General features: G+C 40.0%; 1 pseudogene; it reads right to left on the bottom strand.

The window, feature by feature from the left end:
* Positions 1-2,937: 2,937 nt before the first annotated feature.
* Positions 2,938-3,880, bottom strand: LOC117365761 (annotated as a pseudogene).
* Positions 3,881-16,112: the final 12,232 nt, after the last annotated feature.

Raw genomic sequence — 16,112 nt, 5'->3', positions numbered from 1 at the left:
TCTGGTGAGACCTCATTTAGAATATGGTGTACAATTCTGGAGACCGCAATCCAAAAAGATATAAAAAGGATGGAGTTGGTCCAGAGGAAAGCTACTAAAATAGTGTGTGGTCTTCATCATAAGACGTATGGGGAGAGACTTAAAGATCTCAATATGTATATTTTGGAGGAAAGGCGAGAGAGATGTGATAGAGATGTTTAAATACCTACATAGTGTAAATGTGCATGAATCGAGTCTCTTTCATTTGAAAGGAAGCTCTGGAATGAGAGGGCATAGGTTGAAGTTAAGTGGCGATAGGCTCGGGAATAATCTACAGAAAGTGTGATAGATGCATGGAACAGTCTCCCAGAACAGGTGGCAGAGACAGAGACTGTGTCTAAATTCAAGAAAGCATGGGTTAGGCACATAGGATCTCTTACAGAGAAGAAGAGATAATGGTTTCCATGGATGGGCAGACTGGATGGGCCATTTGGCCTTTATCTGCCATCATGTTTATATTATGGGACCTGTAGCATTGACTTCAATGGATTGAATCAGATACTACAAATATCACACTGTTTTGGCATGAAAGTTCAAAACCACGCCTGGACAAAAAGTTTCCCTCCTAAAACTGGGTTACTTGACAGCTGTGTAGTAGCAGGAAACTTCCGCTATTTCCGTTTTGGGCCAAAGCAATATTTTATTCAACCAGTTTTGCAGCTGTTGATAACATCTTAAAGTTACAACGTACCACAAACATTCTATTTGTTTAGATTATTATTGAATATACTTTATATTACTATGTGTACCTTTGTTATACCCACATGACCCACATACGTCACTAATCGTGACGTCAGTAGTGCTTTGATTGGTCAAATTTTCTCGGCGTCCTGTTTAAATTCAGGCGCCATTTTGTATACTACTTTATGAAAACATCGAACACGCAGCCAGGTTACAGGCAAGTTTGTTTAAATATATTTTACATAAATTTTTCATTATCGACCATGTAGTCATAGGTTAATGCCATTTCCGTTTTGGGTCAAACGACATTTGATCCAGCCATTTTTGTGGCTGTTGACAATATCACATGGGTTTTCATTAAATAGATAACTTTAGAACTAATGAGTAATCAATATATGATCGGACAGTTGTGGTACATATTAGTATGTTTTACCATGGGTGCAGGAATCAAGCAGTCACTGCTTTACCATGTTATTTCATCATTAAAATTTATGGGCCTCGATTTGCCGTTAAAACATTCATATGTTTTTTCTCTCTTACCTTTAAAATTTGTGAGAAATATTTAGCTTTTACCGGCATTACAACAAGCTCTATTGATACCCCCGAAGAAGCCCGTTGGAGCGAAACGGATGGGACCTCCGTCGGGTTATTAAGATAAGTGCTTGATGTCTTGAAGCTATATGCAATTTCATTTGTGAATTTCAACATAGAGCTGCTGGTTTTGTTATGCTCAATTATAAACAAGAGAGATTTTGATTTGAAAAATTTTGATATTCTATCACTATATTTATATACAATTACAATACATATTTAATGAAAAATAAATTCACATAAAAATTAAAAAATTATACAGGGGCTTTTGACCAGTGATGAAAACCAACCCCAATTGGTTATGATCTTTTTGATTATAGTCCAGGGGTTTTTTGAGGTCTTTTTTCCTCTGTTTTAAGTTTACATTATATGTAAAACTGAGTGTTCCATATTATTCGTTAATCTTTGTACCTAGTATATATGACAGCCAGTGCTGATCATTTTTTAATAACCCCCTCCTCTATATAAAAAATATATTTTTAGTAATAATCCATGAGTCACACAATAAGGGTGCACCTAGGAAAAGGCAGCATCTGAAACACTGCAGTGAGCACTAGAACACCAATACACGCATTGTAAAGCTAAACAAACCAGATCCTACACAGTCAATTGATCCTGTAGTTGATGCTAACAGAAAGCCATGTCCTTTTCATACACACAGAACATAGATACACCCTCGCCCAATATGGAATAATCACAAACTAAAAATAGAATTATGTAGACAAAAGTTAAACTGAACCAAGAAACCAGACTCTGCATACAGTGCAACACCACAGAAACAGTGACAGATCCCCAAATACTGTGCAAAATATAGACAGTAGATGTAAATTTGAAAAAAGCTTCTACATAACAATCACCACTTTACAAATTAACAAATAGAAATAAAACAAATAATGAGAAATATGGAAAATACCATATTATTGGACTTATCCATTTTTCAATTAGCTTTCAGAGGCCAAATCTTTCTTTAAGACAGTACAGTATACAGCTGTTATGGTATCCTGTACTGACATGAGGAAAGGGGTTTAGTCCCCCCAAAACTGCCTTATTTCCATTTCCTATTGATAAATTTTAATCAATACAGTTACAATACTACTTGATTCTACGTAAAGCAACAAAAATATTTTTTTTCTACCTTTTGTCATTTCTGCTTTAGTCATCTTCTCTTCGCTCTCTTCTTTCTATTCAGCGTTTGTCCTCGCTCCCTTCCATGCAACATCTGTCCTCACTCTTTGCCCCTTCCACCCAGCCTCTGCCCTCTGTCTCTCTACCCCTTCCATCTACTGTACACCCTCTCTGCCGTTTCCATCTAGTGTCCGCCCTCTCTCTGTTCCATATGGCATCTTCCCTCTTTCTATGTCCCTTCAATAAACTCTATATCCTGTGCCCTTTCTCTCCTTTGTACATGATTTATTTCAGCTTCACCCCCCCCCCCTCCATTTTTTGTCTCCACCCCTCCCCTATGCTCTGGCATCTCTCTCTTCTCCTTTCCTTCCTTCCCAAGCCACCCCATGGTCTGGCATCTCTATTTCCTTCCCTTCCTTCCCCCCTCTCCAGCATATGCCTCCTGTCTTTCCCCTTTGGTCCAGGCCTCTCTCTTTCTCTCTGTCTTTCTTCTGTGAGGAGATCATGTTGATCTTGAACACTGAATAATTCTTCCACATTCTCCATATCACTGTACTATAGTCTGGTCCAGCAGACTGCTTTGGCACTATTACATGAATAATAGTAAATTCATTATGCATCAGCTTTCCACAGAGAATGCCACAAGTCTCTATTTCTTGTGCTGTGTTTACATCTGCCAGCAGCATAAACTTGTGAGACAGATCCCTTGGCAATACTACACTTCGGAGCCCTTTGACCATCTGGTTCTGTATGGCTGCAGGCTTTAAAGCTCTGTTTACTGGAGGAGACTGTCCAGCATACATAGTTGCATCACTCTTAAGGATCTGATCAGAGATTACATTAGACAAGGTGGTATTTTTAGGCATGGAAAAACAGGACATGTTCTCCTCAATCTACTCAGATGCCTTCAAATGCCCTTTAATGTTCATCTGATCTCGGGCTAAATCTCGTCTCCGGAGCTGATCTTCAAAATAGTAAAACTGTTGCTGCCGCATCTGTACAATTCATTTGCAGCTGCTCAAATTTCTGTAGGTATTCGGTCTGCAGTTTGTTCCTGGTATTCCATTCCATACTTCTTTAAAAGAGTTTTCTTTAACTTATCTGTTCGGGGAAAGGCCACATCCTTCAATTTCTTCATAATACAGTATTTTGTTTCTCTGGTACAGCACACTGCCGAGTCTCGATGATTAGGGAGTTTTTCTACAAACAAGATTATAAACTTGTTATAAAGAACAAATGCATTTTCCAGGTTTCCCTCCTCTAAATATACAGCTGCCATCCGTTCCATCTCTACCCTGGATAAGAAGTAGCAGCATGGAGGAATGGCCTCATTGACTGTGACATTGCAGCCAAGTTTACTTAAAGCGCACACTCACTCTTCATCTGTATGGTCAGGCATTGCTGCCAGTTTCTTCAGTGAGCCAACAGAAAAAGGCTGCTCCATATTGTCTTCTTTCTGCAAATTTTCATATTCCCATCGTCTTCCCAATCCTTCTATCCTTGGAAGTATTATCTTCTGGATTTTCCCATTCTTGTCAAGAGCCTGGTGCGAGGCACAGGATCCCGCATGCGCCAGTAGAATGGCTTTGCCTCGAGCTGTTTCTAGGCAAACTGGGATGCTTCTCCTGCTCCTGGGCCTTCCTGTCTCAGTGAAGAGAAAAAGGAAATGCGTGTTTTCACAACTCGACTTCCCTCAACACCCCTTTACCCTTCTCGCGTCAAGGTCTATTCTTGAGAAGCACACATGAGAGTGACGCTTCCAGCTGGTGGTTCCTGTCAGTGGGAGAAGCTGGCACGGTCTGAACCCCCACAAGTAGGAGAGCAGAGTGAAAGCCATATTGGGCGCTGGCCGCAGTGAGATCCGTTTTGGGCCGCATGTTGTGCAGGGCTGGACTAAGGCAAGTTGTAAGCTTCCTTCCATCGCTGACATATCTTCCATAGGTCAGCGACGGAATGAAGCTTACAACTCCCTGCTCTTGCTTGCTTCGGGCTTTCCTCAATGCCGGGTCCTGCCTTCAAGGAAACAGAAAGTAGGCAGTAGGCAGTGAGGAAGGCCTGAAGCAAGCAAGAGCAAGTTGTAAGCTGACCTGTCTCCTGTAACGAACCCATGCTCCGGGGCTCTAATGTGTGTGTGCTGGCTTCCCTTCTCTCCCCCCCCCCCAAGACGTGACATCCGGTTTCAGAGGGAAGAGAAGGGAAGCCGACACGCACATGTTAGAGCCCCGGAGCATGGGTTCAAGTTGCTTGCTGGCGTTAAAAATTTTTTTTAAAAAATCAGGCTCCTGCGACTCAGGCTGTGCCGAGTCAGCCCGGTAAATCTCCAAGCCATTGAGAAGGTTTTTGTTTTTTTTTAAATGTTCAGCAGCTGCGGCAGCAGCAGCAGCAGCAGGATTACGATCAAGATGACAGCCGGGCGGTCATCTAAATTAGCCGGGCAGAACGCCCGGCTAAAAAGCCCTAGGGAGAACACTGTGTGACCAAATATTTGACATAGCCAGCAAGCTTGTACTTTACCTGAACACATGTGCTTACAAGCTAGGGAGAACAGAAACCCCATATCAAGTACTTCAAATCCTCATTAACCTACCCAGAACAGAAACCAATTTTGAACTACTCCTGACTAGTGACTGGATCTGACTTCCAGCTCCTATGGTCCATAAGAAGGGGAGATTTACCTAAGCTCCTCCTCATTGGATTGCTGCTGGAAATATGCAGCACACCTTGCTGGAATCTCCATACATCTAAATCTCCATATTCTACTCCCAGCCAATATTCAACTGAAGAATATTTCTTCCAGCAAGGACATCATCTCCTCCAGCCCCCCTCTGCAAACAGACCTCCTTCACCCTTCTAATGAGAAACAACAATAAGAAGAAAGAATACTTTGGGCCTTTATCAAAATGAGTTACTTTTAATCCTGCTTAATCATTCTGATTCTATAAATGATGCCGTTTTTTGATTGACAACCGTGCCGAGTGGTGCCGTTTATAGAATCTGGCCCTTAGGACTCGCATGATAATCCCGTGCTAACCAATTAGCATGCAGTAATTAGTATGTCTCAGCTTCCCAGACATACCTTCTCCAACAAAAATTTAAAAATATCTTTTAGTCTGTGCAATATGGAACTTACTGTATGGTTTATGGTTTAAATTTATTTACTGCCCTTCCTTGGATAATAGCATAGCATTAACAAAATAACAACTGTTAAAAACAAAATAAAGGCATAGGCTTCTGGTTCCAGATGGAGCAGACAGCAGTGTGACTTTCTAGTTCTAACTCACCCCACATGAAAATCAGCAATTATTCACTAGATTTAATTGCATTTAAACAAAGATATCACTCATCATAATGTAAGTTTGACCCCTTTGTTGCTGGTGACTAATTGGTCTCCTGGATGGTGGTGATATTGACAAAAACTGAAAGACTGCACTTAAAGGCTGGAGACACCGAGATGGCAGATAAAGACATGCCATCATCTCCAATGCCCAGTTCTAAATAGACAGCAGAGATTACTGCAGAAGTAAGGGCAGCAGTCAAACATACAGTGGGGAAATAACTTCCCAACTTATTCTGGATAAACTGGACCACATGGAACAATGCTTTATAGTATTGGCGATGGAAGCAAAAATGGGTTGGAACACATGAAGACACAGTAACGACACTAGAGACCAAGCAACCGCAGATCCAAATGGCACTGAAAGAGCTTGAAGATAAACTGGATGACCTAGAAAATAGGTCATGCCAAAACAATTTAAGACTAGTAGGTCTGCCTGAGTCTATTTTGGAAAAGGACTTTCGTGACATTTTGGCAACATGGCTTACTCGCTCCTTACAACTGACAGGGGCATTGGGCCCCATTCAAAATGAGTGAGCACACTGCCTGGGGCAAAAAAGAGACAATAACAAATGTCCACAGGTAGTAATTATGAAACTTTTAAATTATGCCCACAAAGTGGATATACTACAATCTATAAGATCAGGAAAAGTACTAGAAAATGAAAATTCCAAAATATTATGCTTACAAGATTATTCTAATAGAATATCACAAGCCAGAAGGGCCTTTGCACATAAAGGACTGGTATCCTTCTTTGAAAACGCCAACAAAGCACAAACTTTTGTGGATAAAATCATATAAGTGAGATTCTCTGAAACATTATTTAATAACACTGGATGTCGCCATAATTCAGATGCCACATGGCACCTGCACTCCCTAAATATAAGTTGTCAATTCATTTATCATTTTCCAAGTTTATTTAAAATTTGATAAACCGCCTAATCAAAATATAAAATACTTGTAGAATACTTAAAATTAACAAATACAGTTGACTCAGGGAACTTATCGTACAGTGAGAGATTAGAGAAACTGGGCCTCTTCTCCCTTGAAAAGAGGAGACTAAGAGGAGACATGATCAAAACATTCAAGATAATGTAGGTAATAGACTTAGTAGATAAAGACAGGTTGTTCAACCTCTCCAAGGTAGAGAGAACGAGAGGGCATTCTCTAAAGTTAAAAGGGGATAGATTCCGTACAAACATAAAGAAGTTCTTCTTTACCCAGAGAGTGGTAGAAAACTGGAACGCTCTTCCGGAGGCTGTTATAGGGGAAAACACCCTCCAGGGATTCAAGACAAAGTTAGACAAGTTCCTGCTGAACCAGAACAAACGCATGTAAGGCTAGATTCAGGGCACTGGTCTTTGACCTAAGGGCTGCCATGTGAGCGGACTGCTGGACATGATGGACCACTGGTCTGGCCCAGCAGCGGCAATTCTTATGTTCTTACCTAATGCATGACATGGCGTACAGAAACATGGAATATGGGAAAGAACTACAATCTTTGAAAGTAAAGGACAAAAAAGGGAAAAAACAAGTGTGTGTGGGGGGGGGGGAGGGGGAAAGACAGATCTTCCTGTTGTCCTAAAAAGGACATTTATGTTTGAAGAACGTTGATCAGCATTGGATCTGTATAATATTGCAGCATTCAAGATATGCTACAATGCTATGGATATGGGACTTTACTTTTTAATTTATCTTTATCTCTAAACCCTGAATGAAAACTTTACTTTTTAATTTATCTTTATCTCTAAACCCTGAATGACTTATTTAACTCTGGAATACAATATTTTACAAACAGTCCTCTTGGAGGCAAACCAAAGATATTCAGACAGTCTTGGAGCACTGCAAGAATGGCGCAACATTACTTGGAATGGACCTTTTTAACATCAACTATAGAGAAAATACAGAAGAGATTGTGACAGAAAAACGTTATGTTCATACCTTCAAATGAACCTAGGTGGTATTGGAATGAAAGTGGGCTGAAATCTTTGAAATGGTGTGCCAATAATAACTGAGTGAGTGGAGTGTGCTAATGTACTTGAATATTTTTAGTCACTGCTAAGAGGGACCCCCTGACCATTGTAACAAACTTCATGTTTTGGTTTATCTGAAGGAGAAGACTATAAGGCCTTGCATTGGTAAGGGATAATATGAGAAATAATCTCTGGGATGAACTTACTGTGATTCTATGGAGGGAAATGTAATGTATAGGTATGTAGATACATTGGATGCAATTAATCTACAGTATATGCTAATGAGGGTGGAGGGACTCATGGAAGTAGTAATTTCAGAAGTGTCATTTAGGAAATGGGGGAGAGAAATTGTGAAACACTGTGATGGGTGGGTAGGGAAGGGAGGGATGAAAGTTGGGCAGCTAACGTACCTGTTGCATTGCTTGTGTGTACCCAAATATGGTGTTCAAAATTCTTGAAGTTAAAATCACAATACCGATGCTATGGATTATTTACTACTCTGGAAGGGGGAAGTGGAGGCTGGGACACTTCCTCCATTGGAATAAGGTTGCAGCTTATCTGTTGCAACCAAAGAGTTGACCCCTTGAATCCACAGAAGGGCAAAAGTCCAAAGTAAAAGAAACGATGGAGTCTGATGTTACTGATACAGGCTTTATTAAAATAAGAGGGTAATCACAATCTTAAAAATAATGAAATTCATCCACAACTTTTAGTAAATGAAGATGACCCAACACGGTCTGTGTTAAGCTAATTACATGGAATGTTGGAGGCATTCATTCACCAATAAAAGTTTTAATTTTTAAAAGTTTTAAAATTGTCACATAAACAGAAGGTGTCGGTGGCCTTCCTCCAGGAAACCCACTTGTATAAATTATAACTTAGCCCGATAGTGGGTCAGTTTCACTTTCCAAGTTTCCTGGTTTATGCTACGTACATTTGATATACCGACCATCAACAAGTATCTGGTCAGTTTACAATACTAAAATTAAGGTAAAATTTTAAAAGAAAAGGGGTCATTTAATAAAAATAGCTTAAGTGACTGACGAGACAAAGACAAACTTGTTATGTGGAAGTTTTTCTTAATGTGCCTTAAATTGAGATTATTTATATTTGTAATCTGCTCAGAACTGTGGATGTAGCGGAATATAAATATTTTAATAATAATAATACTGGGGTTGGGGTTATGAAAAATACATTGAAATAAAATTAAAATATAAGAGGAAGATAAAATGGAGAGGGAATGAAACAAGGGAGGGGGAGTTGCTTCTTAAAAGCGGTTCTCTTTAATCGTTGATTTTAAGTGGAGTTGGCAGGAGATAAGATCTCATCTCATATTTGATATGCATCCTGGAATAAGAATGTTTTAAGTTTACTCTTAAATTTATCCAGGGATTCTTCAAGTCAATGTCAGACAGGAGAGCGTTCCAGCTAAAAGGAGGAAGAAGCCTTCTAGCTTTCACTGTCACCTTTTCAACCTGTTTGTCCGCCTTAAGATCATCACATACAATTACACCCAAGTCCCGCTCTTCCGTCATGCACATAAGTTCTTCAGCCCCTAAACTGTACCATTCCCTCTGGTTTTTTCAGGCCAAATGCATGACCTTGCATTTCTTAGCATTAAATTTTAGCTGCCAAATTTCAGACCATTTTTCAAGCATTGCCAGGTCTTTCTTCATGTTATTCACACAATCCGGCATGTCTATTCTATTGCAGATTTTGGTATCATCCACAAAGAGGCAAATCTTACCTGACAAGAACAGCAATATCATTTATAAAAATAATAAAAAGAACAAGCCCAAGAACAGAACCTTGAGACACACCACTGGTAACATCCCTTTCCTCAGAGTGATCTCCATTGATCACTACCCTCTGTCGCCTTCCACTCAACCAGCTCCTGACCCAGCCCGACACTTTGGGACCCATCCCAAGGGCACTCAGTTTATTTATTAGATATCTGTGTGGAACACTGTCAAAAGACTTTGCTAAAATCTAAATACACCACATCTAGCGCACATCCTCTATCCAATTCTCTGGTCACCCAGTCAAAGAAATTGATCAGATTTGTCTGACAAGACCTACCTCTAGTGAATCCATGTTGCCTCCAGTCCTGTAATCCACAGGATTCCAGAAACTTGACCATTCTCTGTTTTAAAAGCATTTTCATTAATTTGCTTACCACAGAAGTCAGACTTACCAGCCTGTAATTCCCTCCTTCTTCCTTACTTCCACTTTTGTGGAGAGGGACCATATCCACTCCCGATTCTAGAGACTCATTGAAAAGTTCAGTCAGCAAAGCTACCAGAACTTCCCTAAGTTCCTTCAGCACCCTTGGATGTACACCATCCAGCCCCATCGCTTTGTCTACCTTTATTTTAGCTAGCTCCTCACTAACACAACCCTCTGAAAATCGATCAGGGTCTATTACTCCTCCATCCCTATTCACGTTTGTCCTCTGCGATCCTGCTCCCAGCGCTTCAGCCGTGAACACAGAACAGAAATATTTGTTAAGCAATTCGGCCTTTTCTTTATCAGCTTCTACATATTCCTCTCTTTCACCTTTGAGTCTCACAATGCCACTTTTGCACTTCTTCCTATTACTAATATATCTAAAAAATGTCTTGTCTCCCCGTTTTACTGTGTCAGCTATTTTTTCTCTATTTGCATCTTTGCTTTTCTGATTACACGACCAGCCTCTCTTAACTTTTTTCCAGATATTTTTGCCTGTCTTCCTCTTTCTGTAATCTTTTGTAGTTTATGAAAGTTAACCTCGTATTCCTTACCTTCTCAGCTACTACTTTTGAGAACCAAAGTGGCCTTCTTTTATTCTTATTCTATTTATTCTTATATACCGCCATACCGAAAAATTTCTAGGCGGTTCACAACAAGGTGAGCTAATACATGGGATACTTATAAAATACAAATTAGAATAATGGACTTAAAAACAGATAATGACAGAAAGCATTTACAATATAATGCAGAAAATATCGGCATGGCAGGGAAAGAAGTAATTATGTCTCAAATGGCAGTGTATCTTTTCCACCATTAGAATACCCTTATGCATACAAAGACTTTAAATCAGTTTAAAGGATCCTCAGCGGCACCACTTGGAGCTCAATAACATTTCATTGCTCCAAGCTTTATGTGTCTACTCGTCATTGGGTCCTATTTTTCTATCCAATTTAATCATACTATTATTCACTCTTGCATTTTATCAAAACGTTTTTAGAATTAAGATATTTTTTGATCAATGTTTAAAAGCTGTCACTTAGCTTTTTCGTGTGGTCTCTGGCAAGGGGAATGTCATACCGACATGTTTCGCTGTAAGTAGCTTTTTCAAGGAATATCCCCTAAGAAAACAGCAAAAGTTACATTAATATAAATACACCTCACTACTGCTCCCCAAGTAATCCATATCCTTTAAAAATCACCCAGACAGCAAACTTCTTACCCCACTAGTAAGCCGCCAGCACATATAACCACTCAGTCCTTAGATATGGCGGCGGCGTCTTCTGCAAACATTATATACCGTCGGACCCGGGAACACTGTACTCACGTGAATATGTGGCATCAGCGTCACGGGACCGAAAGCCGGTTTTAAGGTGGAAATACTACTCATATTCAATTCAATTGAGATCTTTCCAAAGCCTACTACCCAAGATATCAGGTTAAATCAAAGTCCCACATTCTAGTTCACCATTCAGCCCGTGGGGTATTACCGTGTTCAGATGGTAAATCCACCGTTGCTCTTTATAATTCAACATTTCCTCACTATTACCTCTCTTTATAATTCTGAACACAGAATTATAAAGAGCAACGGTGGATTTACCATCTGAACACGGTAATACCCCACGGGCTGAATGGTGAACTAGAATGGGGGACTTTGATTTAACCTGATATCTTGGGTAGTAGGCTTTGGAAAGATCTCAATTGAATTGAATACGAGTAGTATTTCCACCTTAAAACCGGCTTTCGGTCCCGTGACGCTGATGCCACGTATTCACGTGAATACAGTGTTCCCGGGTTCGACGGTATATAATGTTTGCAGAAGACGACGACGCCATCTCTAAGGACTGAGTGGTTATATGTGCTGGCGGCTTACTAGTGGGGTAAGAAGTTTGCTGTCTGGGTGATTTTTAAAGGATATGGATTACTTGGGGAGCAGTAGTGAGGTGTATTTATATTAATGTAACTTTTGCTGTTTTCTTAGGGGATATTCCTTGAAAAAGCTACTTACAGCGAAACATGTCGGTATGACATTCCCCTTGCCAGAGACCACACGAAAAAGCTAAGTGACAGCTTTTAAACATTGATCAAAAAATATCTTAATTCTAAAAACGTTTTGATAAAATGCAAGAGTGAATAATAGTATGATTAAATTGGATAGAAAAATAGGACCCGATGACGAGTAGACACATAAAGCTTGGAGCAATGAAATGTTATTGAGCTCCAAGTGGTGCCGCTGAGGATCCTTTAAACTGACTTAAAGTCTTTGTTTGCATAAGGGTATTCTAATGGTGGAAAAGATACACTGCCATTTGAGACATAATTTCGACTGAGGACCCTTGTGGAATTATTAGATTGTGTTGTTATGGAGGGAAAGAAGCAATACATAGAACAGATAAAATACATTGAGTTGAATATAAGGAACTTGATTGAAAAAATGAAGCTGAATGTATTAAGATACCTGTCTCTGTCCAAATTAGACTCTTACTTTTACTTACTTGCCTAACAAAAAGGTTTGTCGCCCTTATAATCACTCCTTTCAGTTTTGCCCATCACATTTCCACTCCTTCCAGATATTCCCACCCAGACAATTCCTTGATGTAAACCCCCATCCAAACAAAGTTAATTTTTTAAAAAGTCTAGAACCTTTGCTTTGAATGAGCCCTCTCTATACCCATCTTAATATTAAACCGTACCATGTAGTGATCATTGGATGCCAGATGATCACCCATTGTAACATCAGAAACACTTTCCCCGTTTGTAAGCACTAAATCCAGTGTGACCCCATCCCGCACTGGTTTCATTGCCAACTGCTGGAACAGTTCTCCTTGTACAGAATCCAGGATCTTCCTACTTCTAGAAGACCCCGCAATAGGGATACCCCAATCAACATCTGGCATGTTAAAATCACCTATTAGCAAGACTTCCCCTTTTTTAGATATATTCTGAATGTCTACTATTAAATCTCTATCTACTTCTTCCAGCTGTGAAGGAGGCCTGTATAATCGCTAGTCTTATTTTATACTGCGAAGCATGAAGGCAGTATTAAGAGGGAAGATCTTGACATATCTTAGTCATCAAAAGAAGTCAAGAGAGAATTACTGAGATTGGAGAGACTGGTTACAAATCTTAGGCAACAGTATGGGAAGTATAAAAGCTTACACTCATAAACATGTCCTTTAGAAGCCCAACAAGCTCTTAATGAGCTAATACAACAAATAGCGCAAAAATCAACAGGTTATTATAAATACCATCTTTATACATTTGCAAATAAACCTAGTAAAATGCTGGCTAACTTGACCAGAGAATAGGCTGAGTTAAAATAGCCACTTTAAGAGATAAGAAACGAGACCTGGTTAATAATGACAAAGAAATAAACAATATTTTGAAGGAGTGTTTTACACACCTGCACTCAGATCTGACACCAATCCCTTTGAAGAGTGATATGTATTTTTCTAGCTAACACAACAAGCCCAAAGTCGTTTAAATGCTGCAATTACTCCGGGGGAGGTATGCTGGTCAATTCAACAGAGTCCCACGGGGAAAATGCTAGGCCCTGATGGCTATAAGGGTGAATTTTAAAAATTGCTTTTGGAAAAGACATTGACTCCCTTAGCAAAAGCCTTTAACGACATTGTAGATAGAGAATTCCTGCCGGATACACTCATTGGAGTGCAGATAGTGGTGCTTTTGAAACCAGGGAAGAATCCTGAGAATCTGGAATCTTATAAGCGCATCCGACAGCCATCCACTGCAAATGAGGCATAAATCCATGACATCTTGCCCTGAGGAGGTCATCTAAGTAGTTTTCTTTCAAAAATAAAACTGGCAAGAATAAAAAATAACTTTAAAATCAAATCTGGAAAAATCCAAAATGGCCACCAAGGCCCTATTTTGACTAAAAATAGCCTGGAAAAACCACAGAGAATCTTCAAACATGGTGATTTTAGGGGTGGGTTAGGCATTAAGTGAAACCACCTAAAAAAAACCTTTTTAAAGACCCCCCCCCCAAAAAAAAAAAAAATCTCTGGACACTTTAGAAATGGGCTTTTACAATTACCATTTGAGTTACTTCTGGGTTAGATCCCTATCTTGGTACAGAAATGCTTTTAAAAGTTTTCTGAACCTGAGATAGTGGTCACAAGATCATAGTGTAAGTAGTAATTGGTTCCAGTGTTTTACTAATTGATATTAGATGGGAAAGGTAATTTGCCCAGTAGACTTTATATTGTTGCATGCTGGGAATTTTAATCGGAAAAGATTTCTGATGAAATGTCTGTTGGAGGTACCCTGCAGTAGGGTGGCCAACTCTGTTAGGTAGTCAGGGGCATTTCCTGGCAGGATGCCTAATTTAAACTTGATCCTTGCAGTTATGGGCAGCCAATGTGGTTTCATATAGTAGGGCTGCAGGTGTTCCAATTTCCATAGTCCATATATGAGTCTTATTGCTGCATTTTGAACTCATTGTGGACGCGATAACAATGTTTTAGAGCAGTGGTTCCCAAACCTGTCCTGGGGGACCCCCAGCCAGTCAGATTTTCAAGATATCCCTAATGAATATGCATGAGAGAGATTTGCATACCTGTCACTTCCATTATATGCAAATCTCTCTCATGCATATTCATTAGGGATATCTTGAAAAACTGACTGGCTGGGGGTCCCCCAGGACAGGTTTGGGAACCACTGTTTTAGAGCAAAGAACTAATGTTACAGTAGTCTAGTTGAGAAAGGATTAGGGATTGCACTAAAATTTGGAAAGCCTCTGTTTCGATTTTATTTCTATGGATCTTAGCTTTCTCATCACAAGGAAAGATTGTTTTATTATTGATTGTATGTGGCTCTTCATGGATAGGTGGTTATCAATCTCTACTTCTAAGATTTGGGATTGTAGTTCTAATGGAAAGTCTGTGTCGTCTTCTGCAATCCTTGGAGTGTAGTGTGGATCAGTTGAGGATTTTAGTCAAAAGAATTTGATTTTGTTCTTACAGTATTTAGTTTCAGGTGTTGGGTTGAGATCCAATTTTCTATGATGTGGACACATTTTTTAACAGTGATGAAAGTATTGGCTAATGCAGCCGTTACAGTAGCATGATTGTTATGTCATCTGCATAGCTGAAATATTTTATTTGTGCAGGATCTAGCTTTGCTTCCAAGGATTGCATTAGCAAGTTGAACACTGATGGTGAAAGTGGGAGATACTTTAGGGCCCCTAGGGAGGGTGCCAGCTGTCAGAAAGTACACCATCTTTATGTACAGCATAGTGCAGAGCGGTTAGGAAGCCTCAGAACCAGGACTGTGCCGCTAAATCTGAAATCACTGCAGATCGCCGACATTTGATCAAAGTCTACTAGGTCAAATGCGCTACTTAGGTCACATTGATTATGTTGTGACTCTTGCTTAGTAGTTCTTTGTCCTATATTACTAGTGCTGCGACCACAGTCTCAGTGCTGTGATTTTTCCTGAATCATGGTTGTGAAGGGTGGAGGATATTGAAGTGTTGTTTTATCTATATTTGGAGAGGGTATTTGTATTTTTGCATGTGGGACCAAGTTTACTTATTTAAGTATTTATACACAGCTTAAAAACCTTGTTTACATACAGGTGCTCAAGTATTTTCCCTATCTGTCCTGTTGGGCTCACAATCTGATTAACGTACCCGTATAGAGATTTGTTGCAGTCCAGCTGGTTCTTGTTTCGGAACCACTGATGTATCAGGAGAGATCACTCATCCATGCCTTGAATACGGAGTACAAAGCTTTAGCTCAATCCTGTAGGAGCCAGCACACTTCTTAGCTCCACTCCTAGACTCTTATAGTCGGTCTATAATGTCACTCTGCTTCTCTCCCTAGATCACAGTTTAATAGCAAGGTAGCCCCTTGCAACGCCCTCACTAAGCTCCCACCATCTAATACGCCAGAACTGCACGCGCAGGTAATGCACCAAGAGAGTGAAAGGGTAGGGGGGCAGCTAGCTCAGCAGTGACATCATAAAACCGCGCCACAACCAAACAGCGCGAGGAATGAACTCTAACTACCTTTTATGCCCCTCCCCTTACTACTACTACAACAGCCAACCTTCCGCTTCAGAATAAAGGCAAAAAAAAAAAAAAAAAAAGCCAACGAGCGATTGACGCCTCCCGCTGCGCA

Source organism: Geotrypetes seraphini, chromosome 1 (genome assembly GCF_902459505.1).
Source record: "Geotrypetes seraphini chromosome 1, aGeoSer1.1, whole genome shotgun sequence".
NCBI lineage: Eukaryota > Metazoa > Chordata > Amphibia > Gymnophiona > Dermophiidae > Geotrypetes > Geotrypetes seraphini.
The sequence above is the reverse complement of the archived record's forward strand: the minus strand, read 5'-3'. Positions and strand labels throughout refer to the sequence as shown.